The sequence below is a fragment of the Amblyomma americanum genome, chromosome 11, assembly GCF_052857255.1.
Source record: "Amblyomma americanum isolate KBUSLIRL-KWMA chromosome 11, ASM5285725v1, whole genome shotgun sequence".
NCBI lineage: Eukaryota > Metazoa > Arthropoda > Arachnida > Ixodida > Ixodidae > Amblyomma > Amblyomma americanum.
The window spans coordinates 19,498,741-19,513,556 of record NC_135507.1 but is presented as its reverse complement, the minus strand read 5'-3'; the positions used below and the strand labels follow the sequence as shown (position 1 = coordinate 19,513,556).

The following is a 14,816-nucleotide window of genomic DNA, read 5'->3' as shown; positions in this document are numbered from 1 at the left end:
CACTTTTTTTTGTCGCATTGATATTGACAACGATGTCTTGAAACCCTCGACTGCTATTACCCGAGGCTATATATGCTTCCTACAACAAATTAACAGCAAGGACCGTTAACATTTGATGCCAACCACCGACAGCGCCCAACAGTCTTTTATCAGTTCATCCTCCCACCCTGAGACGACGTGACAGTTCGCGCACTGCTGACCGAAACATGTCGTTTTCTGAAGCACGAGGCCTGACAAGTAGTCTCTAAAATGGTACGCTTAACGAATGCAATAGACATCTGCGGCTTACTGTAAAACTACATGATCGGTATGAGATATGTAGGGGCAATGAGTTGACAACATTGTGGCTGTGGCCGGATAATTATCGAGTGTTTACAGTAAAAAGTACTTAGAATGAGAATGTGGTAGGATATTAACGTAGTTAAAGCGGGCAGACGTGCGAAAACATGCAATCATTCTTCGCCTCTTCTTTCTGGCATCTGTATGTGCACGCGGTTCAGGTGTCCAACGATATATGAGACAGATACTGCGCCATTTCCTTTCCCCAAAAACCAATTATTATTATTATTATTATTATTATTATTATTATTATTATTATTATTATTATTATTATTATTATTATTATTATTATTATTATTATTATTATTATTATTATTATTATCAGCCGCCGCGGTGGCTGAGTGGTTACGGCGCTCGGCTGCTGGCCCGAGAGACGCGGGTTCGATCCCGGCCGCGGCGGTCGAATTTCGATGGAGGCGAAATTCTAGAGGCCTGTGTACTGTGCGATGTCAGTGCACGTTAAAGAACCCCAGGTGGTCGAAATTTCCGGAGCCCTTCACTACGGCGTCCCTCAAAGCCTGAGTCGCTTTGGGACGTTAAACCCCCAGAAAACCAAAAAAATTATTATTACTTTTATTATTATTATTATTATTATTATTATTATTATTATTATTATTATTATTATTATTATTATTATTATTATTATTATTATTATTATTATATTATTATTATTATTATGTGCACGCAACCGCGTTTCTAGCTCTTTATATTCACGCCTTCTGCCCATTCGGCGGCAGCTGGAACGACGCCCTCCTTCCATTGGCTACAGCTGGCGCGACGCTCCTACGAACTTACCCGATCTTCCTCCCATTGGCTGCAGCTTGGACGAAGCTCCTCTAACTAACCCGAGCCTACCCGAGTTACTCCGAGGCTTCACACCAGAATCTCGGTTGGGTTTGACCCCGTTAAAGCAGTGCTTTCGAACTAAAAGTGAGGTCCTCGCTCATATGCCCAGGGAGTAACCGTTAATTGCATACTAAAAAAGCGTCCCCTTTGATATCGCTCCGACCTGTTCGCACAGCGGCGCATAATCGTCGTCTGCAAGGTTAGTTCCTCGTTCCCGCTGTTGTACGCGCAATGACGGTATCCTCGTTTCTGTGCGCGCCATTTTCTTTTTCCTTCTCACGATCTTATTTTCCTACGCAACAAGTTTAGGCTGGGGGGGAGTAGCTCGCTCATTTCCATTTCAAGCGTCCGAGGTACAAAGTGGAAGCAGGCGGCGCGCACAACCGAAAGACGCAACGACCTCGTTGTGTCACACACACGCACACCACCCTGCAGAGCGTCCAGTCTCCAGTAGGCCGTTGATGCAGCCGCAACAGACGCCCGCTCTCTTTGCCCTCCTCAGCCAATGAGCGCAGATGAGGTATGCATACGGCTCCTACGATGGTTTCGTCGGCGAATCAGCGCGCACTATTTTTTTTCTCGCGTCGTTTGCTTTCGCGAGAAGCAGACGATGCAGCCACAATGGCAATGGCCAGTGAATCTTTAGCGTTATTTGGAAATTCGCACGCGCTATTTTTTTCTAATGGTTTCGCACTGACCTTTAGCGAAGAAATGATAGGAACGCTGGAACACGCCAACTATGAAACTGGTATAGGGCTTAGTGAATAATTTTTTCTTTGTGTTCGACAGCTGGTAAGAGCACTTTAAGTTTTGGTTACGGAATACTGACGCACAGCTATATAGCTTCACTGGCACCACCAAGCGTTCAGAGCGGTTTAATGGAAACCCAGATGGCCTGTTTGGTGCTGGGAGCACATACCATACTTCATTAATAGGGACATTCAGAATATGGTGACTCTATCGGTTAGGGGACAATAACCGCAGGACAATAACCGAAGGGAGGGGCGTTATTGTCCTGCGCATGCGCACTGTCTCCCCGCTATTCTCCTATGCCCCTAACCGATAGCGTCCCCTATTCTAAACTTCTCTAATAGTCCCCAGCCCTTTAGCGTTCGCGCCCATCAAGACTCCAGAAAGAGGCTCTGGCTAGCGCCGGGCACGTAAGGGGAAAACGGGGCGGGCCCTAGCATTGGCTAGGCTAGCTCGGTGGTGGTGGTAGTGATTTTTTTATTAAAATAATAGTAAAAAAGCAGGAAAAGATTTTTGCTAGCCCCGGCATCTGCCATCGATACTGAAGCACCTGAGCTGGGGCAGCGGAAATAAAGGATAGCAGGCAGAATGGAGAAATTAAATGAAAGAGGTGGGGGGACAGGAAGAGAGCATGGGGGAGAAGTAATATGTACAAACTATTTACAGAATAAAAAATGTGTCCAGGATGTGCGCATGATTAGTTCATTTTAGAGGAATTGAAACACACGCGCACAGCACTGTGTTGGCTACGAAACAGTTCTGGCCACCTGGTGGCTCTAGTGATGTGATTAAGCTGTGCGTTGATACTGCGTCAACTCCAGCGCCAATAGCTCATCTCAAAACTGCGGGAGGGGGGGGGGGGGGAAGCGAGAAGCCTCTTTCATCTTAACACTGGACGCCTTAGATGAATTGCAAAGGTAAAGCTAGCGAGTTAAACTATCAACCAATCTTTCGAACGTATAAGGTAGAGTGATCCAAGTCCGATTGAGCTCCATTTTTGGTCCATACAGGTTCGCTTGTATTGGAGGAATGTAATGCAAGGTCTGCTCTTAGGTCATACAGAAGGTGCAACTAATAGGTATTCAGTCAATAATTGCTCCACACTTATCTCAGGTAGCGCCGTATAAGGTATCATGTGTATATTGTCACGTACTAGTGACGGCAGTCCAGGCAGTGAGGAGGACAGGAGTGTGTAGCTGTGCTCTCTACAAGTCCACCGCGAAACACTTTCTCAACTTCAAGGAAGAATTAAGGACATCCCCTGCATGAAAACTAGTTGCCATTTTATGAAGTATTTAATAAAAAGAAGAAATAGACAGGTGTTTATGTGCAATGCGCAGAACTGACGATAGGTATAGTCCACTAAAATGTCAGTGCCGGCACCAAAAGAATTCAAGCTATGAGAATGTAGAAAAATGCTTGTAGTTTGCGCGTCTGCCACCACGTGCTGCACTGCGCTAAACAGCCAAAATTTACCGGGGGAATTTTTAATGTTCGGTGCACCCCGTTGATTGCCTATGGCCATCCCAACTAGTGGGTGCGCGCGCAGAAAGCACTTTATAAGTCGGATTTTGGAGCACGTAGGACGAGTGGGCCATCAGTATTAGTCTCTTTGCGCACCATCTCCCCGCACTTTGTAGTTTTCTCTCAAATAAGGGTGAAAACATTCCACAGAGTTCAGCGATGTTCAGTCGACAGATGGCGCTAGTTGGAGATGTCTACAAAATCTAGGCGTGAAAACGTCAGCGAAGTTCCCCGATGGGAAGACAGCAGAGTGAGCTTTGCGAGTTTTCAGGAGAGTAGAGAGAGTGAATGGGAACTACGTTAGATGTTTGCCTTCGAGTGTGGAGTCTGGTAATAATGTGGTCGCGGCTGCAAGAAACAGGAATTATCCGACGTAATTATGAAAGGTTTTAGTCCCTGGCGAAGAACACACCATAGAACTTTGAAAACAAGCATGAAACTTCATTTGAGGCACTTAATTTTACAATGCTGGCACACTATGATGAAAGTTAAGCTTTTTTTCTACCTCTTTACACATCGCCACATGAAGATGGCAGTCGTGGTTATAATGGTAATGGCAATGACACTTGAAACTTTTCATTCAGTTTAATAGTTATTTATCGAAAGCCGAGCCGCCGGTGCAGCTCAGTTGTTACGGCGCTCGGCTGCTGACCCGAAACACGCGGGTTCGATCCTGGTCGCAGTGGTCACATTTCGACGGAGGCGAAATGCGAGAGACCCGTGTAGAGTGCGATGTTAGTGCACGTTAAACTACCCCAGGTGGTTGAAATTTCCGGATCCCTTCACTACGGCGTCCCTCACAGCCTGAGTTGCTTTGGGACGTTAAACTCTTACAAATCAAACAATTAATCGAAAACTGACTGAGCCTTATCGCACATCGTCCACAATTTCAGCCAATAAGTGCTTCTAACGTGCGACTTGACATGCAGGACAGTATCGAACATATCGGAAGTCGTCTGCAAACCATGCTCTTAGGTTACGAGGGTGACTGCTGACGCTAAACTTCGAGTGTTGCTCGGCAGGTGGCACCATCCAAGTCAGCAATGACGTTGCAAGCTATTCAGGCTTGTTGCTCGCAATCGTGAAATCCGCCATCTTGGGCTGTGCCCTGCTGCACGGAACGTATTCAGCGCGAATTTAGAAAAAAGCAAGAAAGTCTTGCAGGTATCTTGGACGGCTGCTCGTTTAGTTGCCTAGATATATTTCAGCATTTCATTTCTGGAAGCCTAGATATGCTGTCCTGGAAATCTGCACACCTGTCAGCTCGCGAAATGATTTAAATAAACGCCTTCGGGATTCTGTCCCCTCACGCACCCTTTCTCCGGCGAAGTTCAAGTAGAACATGTTACGTCCTAATGAACTCTCAGTGTCAAATGAATTCAGAATGAAACAACTCAAGCGTGATGACGAAGGTAAAAAAAATAAAACCATTATAACCGAAAAACAAGTAGCAAAAACGAGGATAGTGATCTATTTCGAACACTTAGCATCGCAATCGTTATGCGACATTTAGCCCTGTAAAGACTCGTCTCCCTCAACAAGTATCTTTCTATTTTGTTGTACACGTTTCAGTGGCGCCGTGAGCGTTCGAGTCGACTCCGAAGGTATCACACAAACTCACCCCATACATTACCCAAATGTATTCACGTTCATACCCACCGCGTCGACTCCGAAGGTATCACATAAACTCACCCCATACATTACCCAAATGTATTCACGTTCATACCCACCGCCTTCAAGGTGGCAGCCCCCGAAGAGCAAATGACCCGTGGCAGACGACGCCGCGTAGTGTAGCAGACGACGCCGGCAGAAGGCGCGTTCGCACAACGTAATGTACGCGGCAGCGAAGCCCGGTGACCCAACCGGCGGCGCGCGGTGAAAGGCGCTACGCCACGCTGGCTCGCTTCCTAAAGTGAACGAACTTGAACCAGGGCAGCGACCGACGACAGTGAAAACGCGCGAGGTCGTTGACGCCGCCTCCGCGCTGCGCTGGTCGACGCGGCCGGAGGGCGACGCGCCTTGAGACGCGTGGCCGCCAGCATCGCTGGGACGTCGCGTGAACGCTGTCGCTTTAGCGCGGCACATGAGTCAAATACATGAACTGCAAGAAAGTTCGTTAGGCGTGCTTTGGAGTTAATTGGCAGACAGAGTTCAATGACGGGATGAAAGTGTAATATCCCTCCCTCTAACCCTCTTTGTAAGGAAGGCTGTTCGACGTCCCCGAACGTTTGAGGTGCGCAATATCTTATCACCGGTGTTAGTAGTAACATTAGTATTAGTATACTATCATGGCATTATTAAGGTAGTTGAAGCAAAGTGAAGAGAGCGATTTGGACGCACGACCAAGAGCAAGGAGCAGGACGGAACGCTCTGTCCGCTGTAGCAAGTTTCGGTAAGGCGAAGACAAATCGTCTTGTCGAAACGCTGACCAGTGGCCTGAGTCATTAATCCCGGTATATGTTCAGCTTTGTACTATTGGTAGTATTTCTACATCAAAGTTGAAATCATAATTATGTCTCCATATCAACACTGTGCGATCAACATCTTCTCGATGCTAATTGAACATTGCATTCCCTTTCAGCTGCCAGCTGTTGAGAACGCGTCAGGAGCAGTAGCGTCAACTAAACCATGGAGAACAGAGTGAGTCAAGTCGGTGGAAATATAGGGGCTGATAACCAGTGCTGCCAAATCGTGGGAAATTTCCCATACCGTGGGGAAATCAAGCCACTGAGAAGAAAATAAAATTTTGTATAGTAACCCATTGAAAACCTGGAAAATTTTGGTTTCGCTAAGGACAGGTGTTCTAAATGTGCTTTCTCGGGAAAATGTGCAGTGATGAAGTGAAAATGCTGTTATCATGGCGGCCTGATTAGTGTCGCGAGAAGAAATTTGGCTTGATGTTTCTCTTTAATTTGCTGCCTAGCGTTTGATACAGAGCCCTGGCCCATTCAGGTTCGTTCAGGCCTCGAGTGCTACGTTCTTGGATTTCTTCTAGCTTTAGTGGCAGTGACCCTTCCATTTTAATTGCTTCCAACCACTCCCAGCTCTTTAGTCACACAATCCCCTATGTACGCATGTTGTTGTAAAGGAATTCCTGAAAATTTCTGCGGTCTATACAGGAGAGGCAAGAAAGGAAATGGAAGTAGCCGAGCTGGTCCCCGTCCCAACGAAAAAACTAATAAAAACGAAGTGGTGATTGACGATGATGTGATCAACAACAATTCAGCCCTGCTGTTCATTATTAATGGGCTTTGTATTTATGTTATTTCACTCATTCTTATATTTATTACCTTGGGTGTGTTCAGTCTAAAGTTACTGTATTTTGAAAAAAATATATTTGTTGGAAAAAATGGGGAATTATCAGCCCACAAGTAGGAAAAACAAACTGGCCAAAGCGGCAACACTGCTGATAACAGTCTCTTTCGCTTCTCCACCTAGGAACAGGACGATTACTTCAACATTTTTCCCACCCCCTCATTTTCGCTATTTGTAGGAGTTAAGTTTTATTTTCTATTAGGTAGTGACCATTGCCGACAATGTTTCGAGATGGATTTCTCGTTAATTCCCCTCAGGGAGAAAGAAACCTTTAATGAAGGTCAGATTAAGTCCTGTGCATATGAGATGTGGCATTTTCATTTGTAAAGCATGTATAACTGCCACTCAGATAGCTATACTAACTTCAGGACAGCAAAAAAAAAACACATCACTCCGCAGGAAATGGTTTAAAAATCGAACGGTTACGCGACAGACATACAAACGAAGTAGGCGAAGAACAAAACCACAAGTCTGAAAAGTGTTATTGTACAGAAACTAAAAGTTTGAAAGACGTACTGTTTTCAGATATCCTAAGCCGACTAATAAATCGCAGTAGTAACTGCGGGAGTTTTTGCAGTGTATAATAGTTAAGAAACGCAGCGGTCTCCTTGTGAATACTTTACTAATAGATCCATTACGTTAAAGCCAAACGTTTTCACGAGCTCACAAGCGTAATGTAATCTTACGATTTAGGAAAAGGAATGATTCGCTTAAACTTGCAGATAGTGCTACTAAGAGAGGCAGCCTAGTTTTGTAGTTGTCTATGCAAGTTACAAAAGTCTCTTTTTTTTTACAAAATTTGAACAAACGTCATTAGGCATGTGGCTTGCGAAATCTTATCGCCTTGGCGCTACGTGAAGTGCACGGGAAGCTTGCAGATGAGGGCGTCATGGTATACCACACTATTTTCCTCAATAACATGCTCTTGAATCCTGCTATGCCCTGAGCCTCGGCTTCAGTGTATTACTTGTGAACTGCCTATTGTCTAGTGTTCTGTCTTTCCTCCGGTACTGTTTGCATCCTGGGATCTCATTGTATTGTATATAACTATATATACATACGTATACCATCTACGTCCTGTACAAGTGAATTTAGTTCTGGCTCAAGTACTGCATCTGTGTCTAAGTCACAGCGTGTCTCGGTTCCTTCATTCGACCCGGTCACCACAATCACACCCTAATCGAGAGATCTCGAAAAACTCCAAGATCGCTAGCCCACTTGTTGGAAGATGTAAAAACGAAGATATTGCAAATACAAAGATAGTATTTGATATCCATTCAGCTTCAACCAACTCTGCTTTCCTCATTCTCTCATTAGCAAATAATACTGAATTATTTGGGCAGTATTGCTTCCGCTTAGCAATAAAAGTTGAAATCTGTAGTGACTGATCAAACAGAACTCTTGCTTTTTTACAGAGGAACTCTTAGCACGCGCACCTCTCCTTCTCTGTCCTCTACTGCGCTACAGTGATTGAAAGCGAACTGCCAAGTTGTACCACGCATGCGCAGATCGAGCAGGCAACAGGTGCAAGCGACACTTGCCAGCCCACGTCAGCCTTAGCATGCGCACTTGGCTCCTCGCGGAAGCCGATCGCGCTTGAGACTTTCATGCGTTTCGAATGCTTTGAACAAAAGTCTGTGTAGGAAAATAATTTTCACGTGCTCCTCAGAATGCGCCTCGTCTCATGGAAAAGCATGACTTCATTAAAACAACCAATTACACCGGGTGTTTCAGCGGACACATTCAAAAATTCTTAAAAATAGACTTTTCGAGAATAAAAAGAAAACCTCTACATGAGGAAACGCTCAGCAGCAATGGAGGATAGCAAGTGTAAAAATCGCGGTGATTGGTTGGCTAATTAACTAGCATTTACCAATGTGTTTTTCAAGTGACGAAGGTTGGTGGTTATTGCCATTGACGAGTTTGCAACCACGGAGATGACGAAGCGAATCAGTTTTAAAGCGAAGACAAAGACATTTTCTAAACCCCTTCAGCGCGAGAAAATTAGTCAGAAGAGGTACTACTGGGGCTAGTTGAAAAATCCTTGAAGGTATTGGTGAGCGCTGGAAAAATACGGAAAGGGATGAACACACAGGATGAAACGAGAAAATTTTGTGTTTTTTTTTTCCGCACCAAACCGAAACAGCGCGGGAGGAGCGCCTGAAATCAGTGCAAACGCAACGTCGGTTGATAACGTGCTGCAATGACTGCGGCCGCCAGTTCGAAACTGATGTGTTATTTTCCCTGGCTAGCAAGCCTCGACGCTTAGCTTAGACCGCGACCGACGTTATCTTTTGCTTCTTCGGTCAACCCAAGAAAAAGGATACTCATCGCCGACTACGCGGCAGTCGAATTTTAGGGCTTAACCCTGATAGGCACTGGCCTTGCGCTCTGCCTTTGCAGATACCCCCGTAAGCAGGATTTTCTTTCTTTATTTCGTACCACCCTATTAAAGCTTCGTTAAAGGAATGAAGCCACCACGCTTCCGTGCCAGCATGCAGATTTCAGTTTAGCGCGGCCGGTTTCTTGACATGAATTCTGTAATTTATGTTAAGCGTTTATCTTTTCTTACATTTTATCACCTTGGCAGATAAAATAAACGAGAACGACTCCGTGGCTAAAAACTTTTTGTCATTGTAGGGCGACGTTGCTTCCCGCCAAACGACTCACTTCTGTGGGAGCGTGCGGAAGCAGACGCGTTTCATTTCTTGTAAGTATTGGTAGCCTATGATTAGGAAATTTTGACCACAGGTGTTTAGCAGTTTCGAGTCGTAGAACAAACATCAATGAACCAAGCCACTGCGGTGGCTGAGTGGTTATGGCGCTCGGCTGCTGGCCCGAAAGACACGGGTTCGGCCGTGGCGGTCGAATTTCGATGGAGGTGAAATTCTAGAGGCCCGTACACTGTGCGATGTCAGTGCACGTTAAAGAACCCCAGGTGGTCGAAATTTCCGGAGCCCTTGACTACGGCCTCTCTCATAACCTGAGTCGCTTTGGGTCGTTAAACCCCATAAACCATGAATGAACGAAATTTCCGCATTCTAACCCCATTTTTATCATATCCCCGGAGAAAGAAATGCAAAGGTGATAGATCGGGTGACATAGGAGGCCGGTCTGTGGTTCTATTCTACTGCATCCAATCTATTCGTTAGGATGTATGTACTTGTTCATGAATTGCCGAGCTGATGAAGGAAAATGCGACGGGGTTCAGTAATGCTGGAACCACATTTCTGTTTTCGCCACAACCAGTGGCGACTCTCGGACAAATTAGGAGGCGATGCCCTTTAGGACGCAGCTAATGTTGTACTTCTTTCCGGTGAGGTTCCCGCTAATGAAGTAAGGACAAACAAAACGGCCCTTATAAATGTCCCCCAAAAATTTGCTGACCACCTTACCTGGTGCTTATGCTGACGTAGCCAGCGTAGGTTCTGGTCGCACCAATAATGAACGTTAGGCAATCTGCCACTCGTATCCCTGCGAAATCGGGCCTCGTCAGTCCAAAGCACTCTGCGGAGAAACTCCGTGTCTTCGTCGCATTGAATCAGGCGAAAGAGACGTTTCTGAAAGTTTTCTGGTATCAGCTCTTGGTGAAGGCACACCTGATATGCGTAGTAGCTGTTTCTTGAAAATGACCTCCAAGCTCACTCCTTATGTCCTGGCAGCTTCCCTGACGTTTGCTAAAGGCTTGACGCAGACGAATGCCAGGACACATCAATGTCAGAATCACCGGTAGCAGTGGCTGGTCGCTTCCTTTTCTGAACATGGATTGATCCATTGGTCCCCAATCGATTAAATGTCGATATAAATGTGGGAAGAGTCGGCACACGACGGCCAGGATGTTGGGCAGCACAGTATCGATGCCAGCTGCACGTCCATTCGCGCGCTCACATAAGGGATCACAGTGTCCACCTTCTTGGCAACATAGCATCGGAGTTGCGCTGGCACAGCTATTCTCCAATATTCATGCTGTGACGTTGAAGTTCCGGTCTTTACATGAGCGAGATGACACATGCGCACATTTGGATAATTTGAGACCCTGACACTGCAATGACCATGTCACCCGCACACTATCAGAACAAGCACCTCCTAGGCGAACGTCAACGCTTCTTGTGAAACTTGCGCTAGAAACCAACAACCCCCTAATAGTCTGCAGCCACTGCCGCGCAAGGCATCCTTGCTTCGCGCACGAAACTGTTCTGCGTCTGACGCCCTTCCCAACACGCAGCAATTGCACACGTGCCGTAGCTAAACGTGGCGACTAAATGAACGCATGATGACGCCTCACATACAGCACGTCTGATAGCTACGTCAAAAGTGGCAGGGACGAAAAAAAAAGGAAAGGAAACTGCAGGCTGCGCTTATCAGGACAACCAGCATCGACGCCCACAAGTTGGGATGACCAAACGTTTTCATGCGCCGAGCGACGCGGAAAAAGATAACGCCGCCCGCAGTCTAAGCTGGGTGTTGAGGCTCCCTAGTCGGTAAAATTAGCGCACACGTTTCGAATTGGGCTCCGCAGTCTTCGCATTATGTCATCAGCAGACATCGCTTTTGCCCTAAATTTCCTGCGTTCCTTATGCGCTGAGTTTTGGTTTGGTTCGGAAAAAAGAAAGACTTTTACGCGTTACAAGGCTTTAGAAAATCCCTTTCCTTTACAAACTGACTATGACAGGGAATTTTCATGGCGCAAGGGCATCTGCGGCCGAAGAGCGCCATGGCACAAGAAATTTTTATTTGCTCAAGGTGGGGGTCAGAGACTCATTTACCAAGCTTTTCACCGCGATTAAGCCAAGAACCACGCCACGGGAAAGCTTGTACACGTTGCATAACCGGTGGGTACCCGGTGGCACTGGGGATCGAGCCCCGCACCTCCCGCATGCGAGGCGGATGCTCAACCACTAGGCCGCCGCTTCGGTCGCTTTAAAAACTGATATGGCATAGACCTCTCCGTGGCTACAAACCCGTCATTGGCAATAACCGCCAATCTTCGTTATTTTAAAGGTCAGTTAGTAGGTTTTGCAGAGTTGGCTACCCAATTAGCACGTTTTTTTTTTACAATTACTGACGTCTGCCATAGCTGAGAGTTTCCTCGTGTAGAGATTTTCTTTTTTTTGTCGAAAAAGCTATTTTTAAGAATTTTTTAAAGTATTTGCTGAAGCCCCCGGTATTCACAGTTCAAAGTAGCCCTCTCCACTGCTCCGATTCAAAGTGGACGCCAACAAAACCGTCCATGCATCCAAGGCAAATTTCGTTCCCAGTCTCCAGCCCCCTCTCTGTGAGACTATATTGTGATTTCACGCTGGTCACAAAATGCATCAAGGTATTGTGGTGGGCTGGTTGAGTCGCTTCGCCATAAGTTCCGCTAACAGGTAACTGTCCCTGTGCATTTCCAATTTCCTTTGGACTAATTCTTACTTGTTCCCCGATGTTCTCGAACTTATGAACACTTACGGATAGACTACTGTCGCGCTCTACTTTGCATCTGCGTGTTCGAGGCAGCACCAGTGTGACTTGTAACTACTAGTTTACTTTTAATTTTTTTTTTCCTTTCCCATCTGACGGTGCTGGAAGTCAAGTCAGGGTCGTCCGTTCCCAACCCTAGCGGTCACACTCACCGATCCATAGCCTCTGTCGCCGACGTACAAACTCTAAGAGACTCCTCATCCGCCTGGCAGGTGGGAGGTGCGGGGTTCAATCCCCAGTGTCGCCGAGTACCCACCAGTTTCCCAATGAGTACAAGCTTTCCCATGACCTAGCGGGAAATATTTGTGCAAATTGCTTTAATCAAAAATTGGCAGTGGCTTAGCTCAGCTATGCCAGGGTATACGTAGCGAGAGCTGCAGTTCCCCCTGGTCATGCGCCGCGCACCTGCTGCCCTTCTCCTGTCACCGCGCATGCGCATTCAGGCGCGGGGCCGTCATGTGTAGCCGGGCCGGCCCGGCTCTCCACGCGGTGGCGGCGGCGAACTCTGACGTCATGTGCCGCGCACCTGCTGCTCCTCTCTGGTTTTGCGCATGCGCACTACCGGCCTCCCAGGCTCGCGGCGAAATGCTCGACTGGGTAGCGTAGTGTAGCTCTAGCTACAAAAGTGCGTCTTTGAACCCATATTGTGTATACCAGAACACCTTGTTCCACGGCGTTACTTGGCCAAGGCTGCCCTGCGCCATTGGGATACATAATCATCATCATAACCATCGAAAAGTCTCCTAGAAATATATAGCCAATGATTCCCTAGGGCAGCCAAACTACATCTGTATGTCTTTAAAGTAATTCAGAAAAACGAGGTGAACGATTGTACTTAAAGCAACAGGCACAGCACAGAGCAAGGAGACACGACACGAGGCTATTACAGGTGGGTAGTGGTTGCTCTGTTCATGTTTTCTTCATTTTTATCTCTTTTTTAAAGGAGGTGAAGGGCTTACGGACCGTAGAGCAGCTCAAATCGTGTTATGAGAAAATATATGGTAATGGTTGTTTTCAAGCGACACGAACATAGCATATTAAGAAAGTCGACTTCCTGCAAGAGGTGGCCACGCGCATATACGTTACCAGTCTGTAATTTTGCAAAATAATCAAGTTTCGGAAAACTCCGCAAAACTTGAATATTTGCGTTTAACATTCCATAGTTTTTTTTTTTCTTCTGCCTTCACTGTCGGAACCTGAACAACCGAGACGTTTATCGAAAACCGTTTGAGGCGCATTTTTGGGTGTCAAACTGTCATGCGCTGATTAAAGAGCGGCTGCTCGACATCACTTTAACCCTTGATGGCCAGTTCTATATACTCCGTTTCATACATCAGGTGCAACGCTGTGAAAGGTACGGATGTAGTCCGCACAGAAAAATAAAGGGAGCCGTGTTACTCCGCGCTTGTTCTGTGGCCGAGTGGTATAAGGCACGTGAAAGCGACACCGTGTCGTCAGCAATAACAGTGCCTTTAATCAAACTCACGACAAATGTGCCATGTAATCAGCCTGCAGGCAAATCATTTAACGTGTTTCATTCACCACAATAAACGCACTACTTTTTGGTCGCGGGTGCAGTCAGAGCAAACAAGAGCGCTAGCTTTGGCAGTGTTGCATCTGATGTATGAAAAGCAGCATAAATCGTGCTTAGGTCAAGAGTACTGCCACTTTGTACTCTTAGAGGCAAGAAATAATCGATTTCAATGTAGAAACTTGAGTCTCATATAAAAAAATTTATACATTTCGGTAAGTGGACTTTTCTAAGCAGGCTCTTCTCCCCTATAGAACAAGAAAAGTTCTCTTGTGGAAGTGCTGGCCAATGAACTAATGCTTTCCTACATTCCATCCTTTGTGTTGAGCCCGTTTTAGCCATAGCTAGGTGTTAGGAACCTCTGTTTGGCTAGTTAACGTGCCTATGCTTCGCTAGTGCATGGTCCTTTGAGAGTTTTAGGCATCTCGCCAGCCATGGCTAGAATACGTATTATTCAGCTACATTTGCAGCGCAGCTGTTTAGGCCTTTTCTATGGGTTGAGTGATGACCGTCGTTGAAGCCTCGAGTAGAATCGGGAGCAAAGCAAGGGAGGAGGTTAGAGGTGGAAAGGAGGAATGATGAAGTGCGACGGGGGAGGGGCTTCGATTGGACAGTTTGCACCCTGCAAGTGGCGTTCGCGGACGCTGGCTTGAGCCTGTTCCGCCTGTGTGCATATTACTTGAGATCAAGTACCAAAAGCAACATACCGCACTTGTCGGCGACCGACATCACCACTCCGGTGTGCTTTCCATTCGTGTTACTGAGCATCGTAATTGTTGTCATTCCTGTTTTTTTTTTCAGGCGTCTATTCATCAGTTCAGCAAGGAATGCAGCTCCGCTTGTACTTTTGGTACGAACAATATTATTTCTATTCTTTTGAAACATGGGTTACCGAAAGTGACTAATAGGCCGAAGAAGCTCCTAATCATACTAAGAGAAAATTCAACGACGCGTTGTGTCGGGTTTTCCATTCCCTTCAACTGTCTGTAATGAGGACACGTTACCTGCGACTATGGCGTTGTAAAGCTTAAAATGCGAGATTGATCTC

General features: G+C 46.3%; 1 protein-coding gene across 1 annotated transcript in view; it reads right to left on the bottom strand.

Moving 5' to 3' along the window:
• The window catches only part of aux (cyclin-G-associated kinase), a 142,832-nt gene extending 131,858 nt beyond the window's left edge, over positions 1–10,974 (bottom strand). Inside the window, exon 1 of the mRNA XM_077642959.1 lies at positions 10,170–10,974. The gene's annotated coding sequence lies outside the window, so the exon portion shown is untranslated. The remainder of the gene's footprint in view (positions 1–10,169) is intronic.
• Positions 10,975–14,816: the final 3,842 nt, after the last annotated feature.